The sequence below is a fragment of the Aquarana catesbeiana genome, linkage group LG01 (assembly GCF_042186555.1).
Source record: "Aquarana catesbeiana isolate 2022-GZ linkage group LG01, ASM4218655v1, whole genome shotgun sequence".
In the NCBI taxonomy this organism is placed as follows: Eukaryota; Metazoa; Chordata; class Amphibia; order Anura; family Ranidae; genus Aquarana; species Aquarana catesbeiana.
This window is the reverse complement of record NC_133324.1, coordinates 184,385,647-184,400,950: the sequence shown is the minus strand read 5'-3', so window position 1 is coordinate 184,400,950 and position 15,304 is coordinate 184,385,647.

Genomic DNA, 15,304 nt, shown 5'->3' with positions numbered 1-15,304 from the left:
GTAGGAGGTAGTAGCAGTGGGGGGGGAGGACAGGTTGCGCTACATATGCCTTATGTTCTTTGATGAAGTTTGTTTTGATTAGAGTTACAATGTAACATTGTTGTTGCTTTGTATTTACTGAGTTTCAATCATTTGCAGATCTAAGGGGTGACCTTTGGATCTGCAAATTATATCAGTTAAAGCAACCTCGCAATTCAAAAAAAAAGTTCTGTTTAATAAAGTTGTTCCTATTTAAAGTGATACTAAAGTCTAATTTTTTCGGCATAAAAGGTCCGACGGTCTTTCCGACAGACTTCCGACAGACTTTCGAACGAACGGACTTGCCTACACACGATCACACCAAAGTCCGACGGATTCATACGTGATGACGTACGACCGGACTAAAATAAGGACGTTGATAGCCAGTAGCCAATAGCTGCCCTAGCGTCGGTTTTCGTCCGTCAGCCTAGCATACAGACGAGCGGATTTTTCATCGGAAAGATTTGAAACATGTTTCAAATCTTTCCGATGAAAAAGTCCGTCTGATTTTCACCCGAAAAAGTCCGCTGCAAGTCTGATGAAGCCCACACACGCTTGGATTGTCTAACGGATTCGTCCCGTCGGACCAGTCTGGTCGAAAAGTCTGCCCGTGTGTACACGGCATTAGAGTAATCTGAAAAGTAAACAAATGGGGAAATTGATATGATAACTATAGACTGGAGTTAAAAAATCCCCAAAAAATCAAAATATATTTCTGTTTGTTCAAACGGTGACTGAAGAGATTATTACCAATAACCAAATAATTAAAATCAGTCACTGAGACAAGCTCTGGAAGAAAAAATGGTTAAGGCTAGGTTCACACTTTTTTATGAAGTTGCAGGTATGGGAATCGGAGTGATTCCCACACCCGCAACCACCTGCAGTGAAAATGCACTGCTCCGTGAAAACACACGGGGCTGCCATTCATTCTGAATGACACTTCCATGTATGCAAAATCACAGTGCGTGTGCGGGAACTGCAGGGACATCTTATGGTCAAAAAGACCATGCGATTTCCTTGTGACCGCATTTTTAAAAAGGTGTATGCGTCATTATTTTGCGGAAACGCAGGCGCAGCAGCCCATTAATTTGAATGGGCTGCCGTGCTCGTGCAAACGCGGCCCACAAAAACACATAGGTGTGAACCTAGCGTTAGTGTTTACATCATCTTATAAGGGTGGTAATGTTATAATGCTGCAAACTGAACAGTATGTACATCTGTATAAATTGCTAACTTCAAATACAGAATAGTATACAGAGGGACCTCCTGCCCTTGTTGGAAGAAAATCAGGAATACAATGACACCTCACAAATAGAATCTAGCCCAGTACCCAATACACAAGTACAAGGTGATTCACGATTCAAGAACAAATCCAATCAATTCCCTGACCTCACTATAAATCCCCAAATATCGCTATGATGAAAGTGAATTTAAAAGAACGCCAATGTCAACCAATATTTCCAACCTTACTATGCAACAACAACAAGCTCTAAGACAGTTACACTGTAGATAGGACACAGTTATCAAGCACTCGGACAAGGGTGGAAACATAATACTTATGATCCAACAACAATATGAAACAATGTGTTTCAATATCTTAAATAATGTTGAGTGGTATCGGCCAATCACGGTCAAAACCACATCTCAACTTAAGCAGGAATATAAACAGCTTGTGTGTATATATGTATGTATGTGTGTCTATATATATATGTGTGTGTGTGTGTGTATGTATATGTACATCCTTGTGGAGGTCTTATTTCACAAACAAACATATGAGTATTTAAATATACCCTTTCCAAGGGAAGCTATTTTTTGATGCTATTCCAAAAATACACAAAAATAAAGAGACACCCCCATGTAGACCGATAGTGTCAGGATCGGCTCCATTACAGAGAATGCAAGCATATTTGTGGATTTTTTCCTCATGCCTCAGGTTACTGGACTTCCCTCTTATGTTAGAGGTACGTCAGACCTCCTTAAATGGCTGGATCGATTGATAATCCCTCCCAACACACTTTTGGTCACAATTGACGTAGAGGCATTATACTCCAGTATTCTACACGAATTAGGTTTACAAACCATTAAAATGTTCCTAATGGAACAAGACCATCGGCAGCGGGAGTTCTACTCATTTGTGTTGAGGTTACTATCCTACATCCTAAAGCATAATTGGTTTTCATTTCTTCATTCCCACTACCTCCAGGTACAGGGCGTTGCCATGGGCACTTGGGGGGAGGGACATGAGATTTTTTCAAATGAGGCATTCCATCAATACCTGGACCAAGCAATATGCTGGTTTAGGTATATCGATTATATTCTTTTGATTTGGACAGATACTGTCGAATCACTACAGGAATTTATGCATTAGCTGAACATTAATAGGTTTAATTTGAAATTCACGGTGAATTGGCACAAGGAAAGTATATAATTCTTGGACTTACTGATATATAAAGATTCATCCAATAATCTAGCCAGAAAACTGTATCGCAAAAGCACCGCGGGCAACACGCTGCTGCATGCACAGAGCGGACACCCTATCTCTCTCGTTCACAGCATACCATATGCTCAGTATATCCGCTTTCAGTGGAACTGTACACATGAATCAGAGTTTAGGACTCAAGCAGCAAAGCTCCGTTTACGACGGCATCAACGGGGATACAGTAAAAGCCTACTTAGGAAGGCATGCAATAAAGCTCTAAATAAGAGATAGGAATTCATTGCTTTATTCCAAGGCAAAATCTAATCCAGAACATCAGACTACCAAGCTTATTACCAGATATTCCGCCCAGCATCAACAACTTCACATATGCATGGAAAAACATTGGCATTTTCTAAGTGAAGATGCCATTCTTCATAAATATGTTAAAACACTCCAGAAATAGTATTTGGTAAAAGTCCCTCAATAGGCAATAAAATAACAACAAGCCAATACAGACCAAATGATGACACTACACCGATAGATTGAGGAATCTCCACTTGCGGACAGTGCACTTATTGCCCATGGGTACAGATGGGCACAAGATTCCATCTGCCCAATGGGGAAATGTTCTATCCACGTTTCCATGCAACTTGCAACATGCAGGGAGTGATTTATCTGATGGTGTGTAGATGCAGAGCATTCTATGTAGGCAGGACGATTTGCCAGAAGCAGCGCATAAAGGATCATATCCATTACTCTCAATTCACCAAAATGCTTACTTAGGTTTGCTGCCACTTGGGCCTGTACGACAAATTTGACACTACCTTTGTCCAGTTCATTGTTTTGGAAGTAGACCCACGTGGCGGCAACTGGGATAAAATCCATTCTCACATTCTCCAGAAGGAGACATTCTGGATTGAGCGTTTTGAAGAAACCAAGCCACCAGGTATCAATGAGATGCTATCACACGGACCCTTCTTTTGAGGGACCAGTGTGGTGGCTACATTGACCCCTGGTCAGGCATTCATACTAATTTACATCTATAAATGCTACATGTTATATGTCACACGATATGCTGTGCCAACCTGGCATCACATCAAAAAGCAAATTTTAAATCCACATGGGGTTTCCCTTGTCTGCAAATTATCAAATAGACCCAAACAAGAAATGCTTTTTAAGTCTATGTTTTATAGAAAGTAGGTATTAATACATCATTGATCCAAAGTATATTGGACTGCTATATTTGAACTTATCTATCTGCTAATCTATCTATCTGCCGTTCCGAAGCCGACCGGGCTCAGGAAAGCTCGTACGTGCTCGGCCGGGCGGCGCATGCACAGTAGCGTGATTGCACCGCCTAGCGCCATTTTTTAAAAGAAATGTCTCCAACCTGTGTGCCGCGGCGTCTCTGCTGCCGGGCCATGGAGGAGACAATGTCAGCAGGGCGGCGGCGGGGTAGAGAGATGACATTACTGTTCTGCCCTCCTCCATCTGGTGGCAGCCAGGCAGCTTGGCAAGTGACATCCCCATCTGGTGGCAGCCAGGCAAGTGACATCCCCATCTGGTGGCAGCCAGGCAAGTGACATCCCCATCTGGTGGCAGCCAGGCAGCGTGGCAAGTGACATCCCCATCTGGTGGCAGGCAGCGTGGCAAGTGACATCCCCATCTGGTGGCAGGCAGCGTGGCAAGTGACATCCCCATCTGGTGGCAGGCAGCGTGGCAAGTGACATCCCCATCTGGTGGCAGGCAGCGTGGCAAGTGACATTTCCATCTGGTGGCAGGCAGCGTGGCAAGTGACATCTCCATCTGGTGGCAGGCATAGTGGCAAGTGACACGCTCAGGGCTTCCAATGATTCTGCATTATGGTGAGTTGAACTATTTCATTTTATATTACAATGTAAAGATAGAAATAATGCGTTTCAATCATCCTGACACCATACCAACCATGGTGCCGGGGATGATTGAAGTACTAACGCCAGCCATTGCCCTAAAAAATTGCCTGCGAAAAATCCTTACCCCTCACGGGGGGGCGGCATTGAAGGACCCGGCCTTGGGGCGGCAAAGGGAGTAAATCCGGGCCTGCCTATGCACCTCCACATCCCAACAGATATGCAGACCTTTTGCTGCTACTCAGCATCAGGGCCAGTGGTTTTTCACCTGCACTTTTGGAGGGGGCCCCTCTGCAGTTACGATTCCCCTGGTGTAGGTGAGCATTGAAACTTTCTGTTAAAACACTGTAATTTTGGTGAGTTCACATATGCTGTATACCTTAATAGTTATAGTTTATATTGTATCCTAATTAAAGTATGTTCTAACTAGAAACATTAAAGCTCCTGAAGAAGTGACAGCTCAGGTCACGAAACATGTAGAACGAACAATTCTTTTTAATCTAAAAGAACACCCACGAGGGTAAAAAGGGCTGCGCACCCCACAAGATGCATAAGAAAAGAAAAACACGAAAGGGAGCCGGCAACAGTATATAATCCAGTATACAGCAGTATACAATGCAGTATCTCGTACAATACAGTATATCCGAGGCAACAAGATCAAATTATATTAGCATTGAAGTGCTGACGCGTTTCGACCCCAGTGGGTCTTCTTCAGAGGACAGATGGTTAACAGCTGTGAAAATGTAGGCATGTATCACAATCTTTCAAAAAAGCACCAGGCAAAACAGAAAATATGGAATAAATTAAATTTATATGTATGCATGAACGTCTTCATATTTTATATAATTACCAGTCAAGTTGCTTCCAGTGGCTATAGGTGACCATGATGTGATGGAGTAGTTCCCTCCCCTTTCTCCTCTGCTTCCCAGGTGGTGGGCCAACCCCCCAGAGAGCAGGTATTGAGCCGACTTGCCTTACAAGGGATCACACACAAACTGCCCCCAAACAACCGGAGGAGGGGGGGGAGTGTGTACACCGCACCTATGGTGAAATAACAGCAATGCTAGTTGGAAGCAAGAACAAAAAGAGTTGCATGTTCCCAAAATGGTAAAAACGAATAGCAAATTACACTAGCTGTAAGCTAGACCAATGTGGGTGGTGGTTCATAGGTAGGTCCAATGCATGTGCAGGGAGCATGGCATGTCAAGGGAAAAAAAAAAAAAACTTGCATTATTATGCGGTATTCACGACAACATACAGCCATCAAAAAGATCATAAAACGGCATTGGAACATCCTTACGGATGATCCCAAATTGAGAAACTTTGTTCCCAAACAACCGACTATTACGTACAAAAGAGCCATGTCATTAAAGGATAAACTGGTCCAGAGCGAATACAATGAGAATGAGATCAGGAGATACAACCATTGCTCCATAGTTGGCTCCTTCCCATGCGGACACTGCTCCTATTGTTCACATATCAAAAAAGAAAAAATCTCTGTTCTCCCCAATGGAAACACATTCACACCCAAACACTTTGTAAACTGCCACACACGTGGAGTGGTATATCTTTTGAAATGTGAATGTGGGGCCTATTATGTGGGGAAAAAAAGGCAGGAATTCTGGAAACGCATCTCCCAACATATATACAGCATGCAGGTGGGGAAGCCATACCTCCCCATTGGGAGACATGTGATTTCAGCACATAATTACAGAGTCCCAAAAGTCACCTTCATGGCCCTTGGTAGGATGCACATTCCTAATAGAGGTGGCGATTGGAATAAGGCTCTGCTACAAAAAGAGCCCAATACCCAAGTTAAGATTTTGAGGTCCAGGATCCCCTCTACCTTTGATCCTAAACAACCAAAAAATTCTTCCCAACGTGGCCAAGGACGTAATAAACAACAAAAAAGAGATCGTAGTCACAGGAATTCACCTGAACAAGACCCTAAAAGATGGACAAGGGACACCAAATCTTTATCGGTTTCCCATGACGTTCAATCTGACCCTGGAGTGATTAAGAATTCTCTCGCCGACATGGGCCAGACACCTACTCCTGAAATTAATACCAACATCTCCTCACTACAGGAGATCCCTAAACATTCTCATCCATCATCTAGCTCCACCAAAGCAGCGCCACAAAAAGCTTTAAACTCCACTCTGGGACTAGGGTCCCCACAAACCAACAAAACCGGCAAGGGCTTGGACCCCTTCATAGTCCGGATTCAACAAACCACCTGAGTGTAATCAACCTTTCCTCCATAAAGCTATCCCCAGTGGAAATACAACTCCTATCTTGTGGATTAACATTTTGTCCTGAACAGAATTTCAATACGTTTGAAACTATTACTGATTTACAATTTTTTGCACGCAAGCTACTAAGTATGACTCCAACTCTGACACTGTGGAGGGACCCACATACACCATGAAAGAATGTAAGGCCCTACGCGATCTAACTCTTCTCTATCAAGAGAACAATACGGTAGATTTAATCGATCAAATTGATTTGGATGCCTTACTGCAGGAGGTTGACAAACCGATTTCAAATCCCTTATTGATGTTTAAAAAGGCCTCCACAACATTTCCTTCTTCCAGCATTAATCCGAATGTGGCTGTGTTTCTGAAGCAGACCATTCGTGATATATGCAAATTATCTCAGTCCAAATCTAAACCTCGGAATCTTTCATACGACGAAAATCAAGCCCTCCATTGCCTCATAAAAAAACCTAAAATCGTTATAAAACCCTCTAACAAAGGGGTATGTGTGGTCATCATGAACAACGACGACTACACTTCAATGTGCTTGAATATTCTAGAGAACAGGGAATGGTACAGACAAATCTCGGCCCTTAATATCAACCAATATAATTCCACCTTTTACACTATGGTTGATCGCGCATTTTACACATGCGCGATTTCCAAGAATACTTATGAATTCATCAGGACTCCACACCCCAAGATAGCCACCTTCTATAGTCTACCTAAAATTCATAAAGATTCTACTAAGCTGACTGGACGTCCCATTGTCTCTGGTAATGGGGCCATATCTAAAAACCTAAGCCGTGTCATAGATGCTCACCTCCAACCCCTAGTTCTGTCTCTGCCATCATTTGTCAAGGATACGATACAGTTTTCACAACTGATCAACGATCTAAAAATATCAGACGATGCCATCTTGGTCATGATTGATGTCGAGGCCCTATACAGCAGTATTCCTCATTCTCTTGGTTTATCCGCTGTGCAGAGGGCTCTCCAACAATATTCACAGTATGACTCGGCATTGAATGATTTCATCCTAAGGGGCTTACAGTATATACTACATCACAATTATTTCTGTTTCGACAACTCCCACTACCTCCAGGTACAGGGTATGGCTATGGGCACATGTTGTGCCCCCTCATACGCCAACCTGTACCTGGGGGAGTGGGAGAAATCCCTCCTGGATGACGGGGACCTCTTCATGTACACCAGCCATATATCTAAATGGCTGAGGTACATTGACAAAGTCTTCGTCGTCTGGGAGGGACCCGAGGCTAAACTAATTGAATTTTTCTTGTCAAAAGAAGTTTATTGAGTATACAATGTTATAAAGATACATAAAGTAAGTTTACAAGGATCTATAAAGTAAGCTCATTGTTTTACAGTAGGGTTTATATAGGTAAATATCATGAAATTTCAAATATTAAACATTGGGTTCACGTAAACCTAAATTAAATTAAACCTAAATATGGATCTGGTTGTATTATTTTTTTAAATATTTTTTTAAATATTTTAGATGCAATCACGAAGACTTCCTTCCAGAAGGTTTGGATTACTGGGCACGTCCACCATATGTGTAAATATGTGCCTATTTCTGGGCATCCTCGAAAACAAAGAGTTGAGGTATTAGGTGAATATTTTGCCACTCTAGCGGGTACAAGGTACCAGCGAGTTAGGACTTTATAATTTGTCTCCAGTGCTAAGATGTTGGGTGAAGATGACTTAGATGTGAGCCATATGTTAGACCAGTCCGTGTCTTCTAAAGTTCGTCCCAGGTCCTCCTCCCACCTCTGAACGTAAGAGGGTCTATTAAGATTTGCTACTCCATATAATTGATTATAAAGTGATGAAATTGTACCTTTAGCAAATGGATCTTTTGTACAGATTGATTCAAAAATGGATAATTGGGATAATGGTGTATCCCCTTTTAGGAATGGTGTATAGAAATTTTTGATTTGGAGATATCTAAATATCTCAGAGTTTGGTAGATCATTTTTTTCTCTAAGCGATGGGAATGAAAGGAATGATTTAGATGCTATGAAGTCATTTAGTGTCTGAATGCCTGATGTTGTCCAAGCTTTAAAAGAATTTGGGTAGATCCATGCCGGATAAAAGGCCGGATTTCTGATAAAAGAAAGGAGAGGATTGTGTGGAGATTGTAACTGATATTTGGTTTTTAGTTTATCCCAGAGAGATAAGAAGTGTTTAGTTATGGGATTATGAATTTTAAAGCGGTCTTTAGGATCAAGCCATAATAAATTTAATATTAATAGAGGGTCATTTTCTGAAGCCTCTATAAATACCCATAATGGGATTTCCTGTTTTGCATGGTATTTGGACAGACTGGCCAAATGTGCTGCTCTGTAGTAGTTAGTAAAATTAGGGTATCCCAGGCCTCCTTTATTTTTGGGAAGATGTAGTGTGTGTATAGGTATACATGGTTTAGAAGAGCCCCATATAAACGAAGTTGCTCTTTTTTGTACTATTCTCAAAAAATAGGAAGGAATTGGAATAGGGAGGACTCTGAATAGATAAAGCAATTTGGGTAGAATAGTCATTTTGATTGCATTAATCTTCCCTATCCAGGATAAAGGAAGTTGCGACCATTGTTTTATTAGATTTGTGATCTGTCTTAATACAGGAGGATAATTGGTTGAGAATAAGTCAGAATGAGATGCTGTTAAATGAATTCCAAGATATGGGATTGATTTTTCTGCCCATGTGAATGGGAGTGCAGCCCTAGCCGGGATCAATTCCATGTTTGTGAGTGAAATATTAAGCACTAGGCATTTCTTAGGATTAATCATAAGGCCGGATAGGGCTGCAAATCCATCAAGAGCTGGTATTAAGTTAGGACCAGAGACCTGTGGTGATGATAGAAAAAGTAATATATCGTCTGCAAATATACATAATTTGTGTGTAATACCTCCTACTTCAATGCCAGTTATAGTTTGGTTTGTTCTGATGTATTGGGCCATGGGTTCGAGTATAAGGGCAAATAATAAGGGAGATAATGGGCAACCCTGTCGGGTACCTCTTTCGATATTAAAGGCTTCAGATTTGTATCCAGCATATTTTATATAGGCTTTGGGTTTATTATATAATGCTTTGATCCATGTTAAAAAGTGGGGTCCAAAACCCCATTTTTGTAATGAATATTGCATATATTGCCAGGATACTGTGTCAAATGCCCTCTTAATATCGAGAGATAGAAAACATAAAGGGATTTTCCGTTTTTTAGCAATATGTGCCAATAACATTGCCCTGCGTATATCATCGCCTGCCTGTCTATTTGGCATGAAGCCTACTTGATCTCTATGTATTAATTTTCCTATAATGCTATTGAGGCGTTTTGCTATTATTTTTGCTAATAATTTAATATCGAGGTTTAACAGAGAGATAGGCCGATAATTCACACAGGAAGTATCATCAGAAAGGGGTTTTGGGATCATACAAACAATTGCCATTAGTGTTTCTTGCCGAAAAGAATGTCCATCTAGAAGTTTGTTAAAAGTTTCAGTGAGAATGGGAGAGAGTATTTCTGAGAATGTTTTATAGTATAAAGCTGAGTAGCCGTCTGGGCCTGGTCTTTTGTTAAGTTTTAGGTCTTTTATGGCGTTAGCAACTTCATCTATAGTTATAGGCTCATCCAAACTGCTTTTTTGATTCTGAGATAACTCAGGTAAGGTTATTTTTGAGAAGAAGGATTCAGCTTCTGTAGGATTAAATTCATTGTTTGTCTTTATGAAAACAATTTATGGACTATTTTAACTGGATTACAAGTATAAACATTTTTGGATAATTTCAAACGTATTGGTTTGAAAGATTTGTTAGTTGAATTTAATGCCCGAGCCAAATATGTACCTGGTTTGTTTGTATTCATGTAGAAATTGTGTTTGGAGCGTTTGAGGGATTTATCAACTGACTCAGTGAGAAATAGATCGTATTCCAATCTAGATTTTTCCAGATGAGATTTTGTACTCTGAGATGGATTATCTTGAAATGATATGTAGGCTGCATTAAAATTGAGTTCTAGTTTTTTTGCTAGATTTTTGCGTTCCCGTTTAAATAGTGCCATTTGTCTTTGTATTGTACCACGCAAGACAGGCTTATGAGCTTCCCACAGTGTTATTGGGGAGATGTCTGTTGTATTATTAATTGATATGTATTCCTTTAAAGCTTGTTCAATGGCCATCTGATGTAGTGGGTGTTTGAGCATTATGTCCGGTAAGTACCACGTTGGGTCATGCGCTTTTGGTATGGCTGAGGCTATAGTAGTGTATACTGCATTATGGTCAGACCACGGAATCGGAATTATATCTGATGCAATAATTTCTGGTATCATTCCTATTGTTAGAAAAATATGATCTATTCTGGTGAAGGTTTGATGAGGGTGCGAGAAATAAGTGAATTTCTTTTTCATTGGGTTACTTTCTCTCCATGAATCTACCAGATTGTATTTGGAAAGAAGTTGAGAAAAAGGTAATCTAGAGGTTATTTTGGATGGTGTAAAAGGTGATTTATCTAGAAATGGGAGGAGGACCTGGTTCGAATCCCCACACATTATTACTGTTCCTATTTTGTGTGTATTAATCACTTGTAATATATGTGAGAGGAATGGTGTAGGTTGTTTGTTAGGAGCGTAGTAGGAAATCACAGTGATTGCTGTATCCATTATATAACCCATGAGTATCAGGTATCTACCTTCTGGGTCTTTAATTTCTGATGATAAGGTGAATGGTGTGGATCGGTGAAATGCAATTAGAGTTCCCCTTTGCTTGGTACAGGCAGAAGCCGTGTAAATTTGTTGATATAAAGGAGAAATATATTTTGGAGTAGAATCTTTGGTGAAGTGTGTTTCTTGGAGGCATACTATGTGAGCCTTCTTGTTATGGAAAGTACGGAAGGCTTTGGTCCTTTTTTGAGGGACATTTATTCCCTGAACATTCAGGGAAAGTATATTCAGTGGTGCCATGGCAACAGATCAAATAGTTTTGACTTACTTTTTGTTATGCAGAGCTGACTGCGCAGATCAACCTGTGTGGACTGAAGAGATGAATAGATAGAAAAGAAACCAGTGAATTCTGGAGTAAAGAGTAAACAAAAAACCTATGAGATTAGATGATACATTGTATAAATTATTTTTTGCAAGTAATCACAATTTACCCGTGAAAGAGAATAAATATCTCTCTAAGGGGAATAAGTGCCTTCGTCACACTCCCACATAATATGGTTGGGAGAATGAGGAGGGCTAATGGGGGTACACGGATCTTCCGCTTACAGGAGAGAAGTGCTATGTCAAAAGACATCAAAATGATGTTTCAATAATTGGAGTGCAGAATATAGTTTTTGTTAAAATTATTTATTCCAGGGTGGTTGTATATGGTTAGTCTTGCCCTAGGCTAAATAATTCAGTTAGAAAGGTACTGTTAATAACTTTGGTATTGATGAAGATAGTTTGAATTATTTTGGGATTTTAACCCTTTTAGAGTAAACAATTACATATTTTATTCATATGTAACTGTTTAGATATGTTAACTCATAAAATTGAGGTTGTATTGCTTCAGATTAGAATAAACAAAAACATAATTCTAGGAACTAGTTAGGTAATAATATATTTGTTTTAAGAAAAGAAAGAAAAAGCTTCCATTACTTCTGGATTATTGAACATATTTGTCCTAAAAAGTAATAAATCTATTGTTATTACCTGATAATATATAACTGAACAAGAATTTCCTTATTTCACTTATATATTCTAAGGCTATATGAATCAGAAGTAATAAGAAATATAACTGGAATGTAACATGATCCCACACAGTGTGTGACTATCAGAATGCAGTTACATTCAGTTATAAATATAGTTTTTTTTATAGAGAACCATCTCTTAGTATAATAAATGAAGAGATATCAGGAATTAGGATGTCAGTCCATTGAATCTTCTTGGTCCATGGATGATGTGGCATAACGGCCTCTTTTGTGAGAATGATGATTCCCATTTTGTTCTGAAATTTTCTGGGTGCTGCCTGAAGGTGAAGATGACACCATTCTTCTGCGTGTGGGAGTGTTGCTGCTTGTGGGTTCTGTCAGATTTAATTTTAAAAGGGTTTGTTGTAGTTCATCTGCTGATCTGCTTCTGTAAATTGTACCTTGGTAGTTAAATCTGACTGAAAAGGGAAAGCCCCATTGATACATAATGTTGTGGCGTTGCAGTTCCATTAGTTGGGGTTTCATGGATCGTCTTTTAGTAATAGTAAGTTGGGATAGGTCAGCAAAAATTTGATAATTGTGTCCTTGAAAATTAAGTTCCTTTTTTTCTCTTGCAGCAATTAGTATTTGTTCTTTCGTTCTGTAATAATGAAATTTTGTGATTATATCACCTGGGGGTCCATCTTTCTTTTTGGCTGTGAGGGCTCTGTGTACTCTGTCCAGTTCTAAACGTTCAATAGGGATATCTGGCTTTAGTTCTTGTAATAGAGCAGTAATAGTAGATTGCAGGTCTGTCACAGTTTCAGGTATTCCCCTTATGCGCAAGTTTGAACGTCTGGCTCTATTTTCATAATCTTCAAGCTTAGTTTGAAGTATTAAATTCTCTTTTTTTAATTGTTCCAATTCTGTTATATTTTCTTGGGTTGTAATTTTAATTGCATCCATTTTTATTTCTAAGGCTGCGGTGCGGTTTCCCGGCTCTCTTATTTCTTTGGTTAGGCTTTTTGTTATTTGGTCTGAGGTTTGTTTTAAAGCCTTATGAAGCATCTTTTAAAATTGTAATAATATTACTGGGGATACTGAGGAGGCTTGTGAAGAAGTTTGTGAGAGGATTTGTTCTGTATCTGACTCAAATGGAGAGTCTTGCTGTGACATTTTCTGTCTGTGAGAGCGCCCTGATGCTGTATCTTGTGAGGTGATTGGAGCTGCTTCAGCTGCAGTGAGTGCCTGTGAGCTCTTTGTGAGGTGATTTTTATTTCTGCCACGGTTTCCTCCCAGTACCATATTTTCTGCCCAAACTTTCACAGTTTGTTCCCTGGGGCAAAAAGGTTCAAATGGATACCTTTTGAGCCTGCAGGCTCCGCATTGTCCTTCTCTTCTCTCCTCAGCGGTGTGGAGCTCTAACAATGCATGTCTGCTCCGCTAGGCTCCGCCTCCTGCCCCCCTAATTGAATTTTTCAACCTGATCAATGTGAATGATCGTAATCCTAAATTCACAATGACCCACAACCACCACAGTGTCACCTTTTTGGATGTCTCCATTTTTTGTTACCTCCGAAAGAAAGCTGTCCAGCACTTTGTTTCGGAAGAGAATCGCTGGGAACACTGTTCTCCACGCGGATAGCTTCCACCCCACACCACTAAAAAATTTGATTCCCTATGGACAATACCTGTGCCTCCCTCGCAATTGTTCAAATGATGTTCTCTTCAAAAAAGAAGTGGAAGAGCTCCAAAGTCGACTGTTAGCAAGGGGATACAGCCGATCTTGCCTTAAAAAAGCTTACAATCAAGCATTAGGACAATCTAGAGTTCAGCTGCTATTTCAACCAAAACCCACCAAGAGTTCCGAATGTAGTCTCACTAGTTGGAAGCAAGAACAAAAAGAGTTGCATGTTCCCAAAATGGTAAAAACGAATAGCAAATTACACTAGCTGTAAGCTAGACCAATGTCGGTGGTGGTTCATAGGTAGGTCCATGCGTGTGCAGGGAGCATGGCATGTCAAAGGAAAAAAAAAAAAAAAAAAAACTCGCATTATTATGCGGTATTCACGACAACATACAGCCATCAAAAAGATCATAAAATGGCATTGGAACATCCTTACGGATGATACCAAATTGAGAAACTTTGTTCCCAAACAACCGACTATTACGTACAAAAGAGCCATGTCATTAAAGGATAAACTGGTCCAGAGCGAATACAAGAATGAGATCAGGAGATACAACCATTGCTCCATAGTTGGCTCCTTCCCATGCGGACACTGCTCCTATTGTTCACATATCAAAAAAGAAAAAATCTCTGTTCTCCCCAATGGAAACACATTCACACCCAAACACTTTGTAAACTGCCACACACGTGGAGTGGTATATCTTATGGAATGTGAATGTGGGGCCTATTATGTGGGGAAAACCAGGCAGAAATTCTGGAAATGCATCTCCCAACATATATACAGCATGCAGGTGGGGAATCCGTACCTCCCTATTGGGAGACATGTGATTTCAGCACATAATTACAGAGTCCCAAAAGTCACCTTCATGGCCCTTGGTAGGATGCACATTCCTAATAGAGGTGGCGATTGGAATAAGGCTCTGCTACAAAAAGAGCAGAGATGGATATTCGAATTACAGGCCACCTCCCCCCCAGGCCTGAATGAATCCATTTCATTCGCTCCTTTCCTGCAGGGGTTTTCCTCTGGAAAGACACAATAAGCGAATCAGATAGCGATGAAACTTTGGATTTATTTCGGATACATCTTGAAACTTAGTTCTACGTGAGATATACATCACCCAATAGTCCTCTTACATCAGAAAGACTATACTACCTTTCACCTACCTTTGGAATACCGTAGAAAGTGTTAGGATTAATAACCCCTGATACTGGTTCCTAGTTTCATCTCCCTCTGTGTACTCTTGGCAGCAGTTTGAGAAATTGATTCAAATCATGCTTTCCACAAATTATTCCTGCCTTGTGTACATGTTATCGTTAATAATTAGATTTGACTGTCCACAACCCCTCT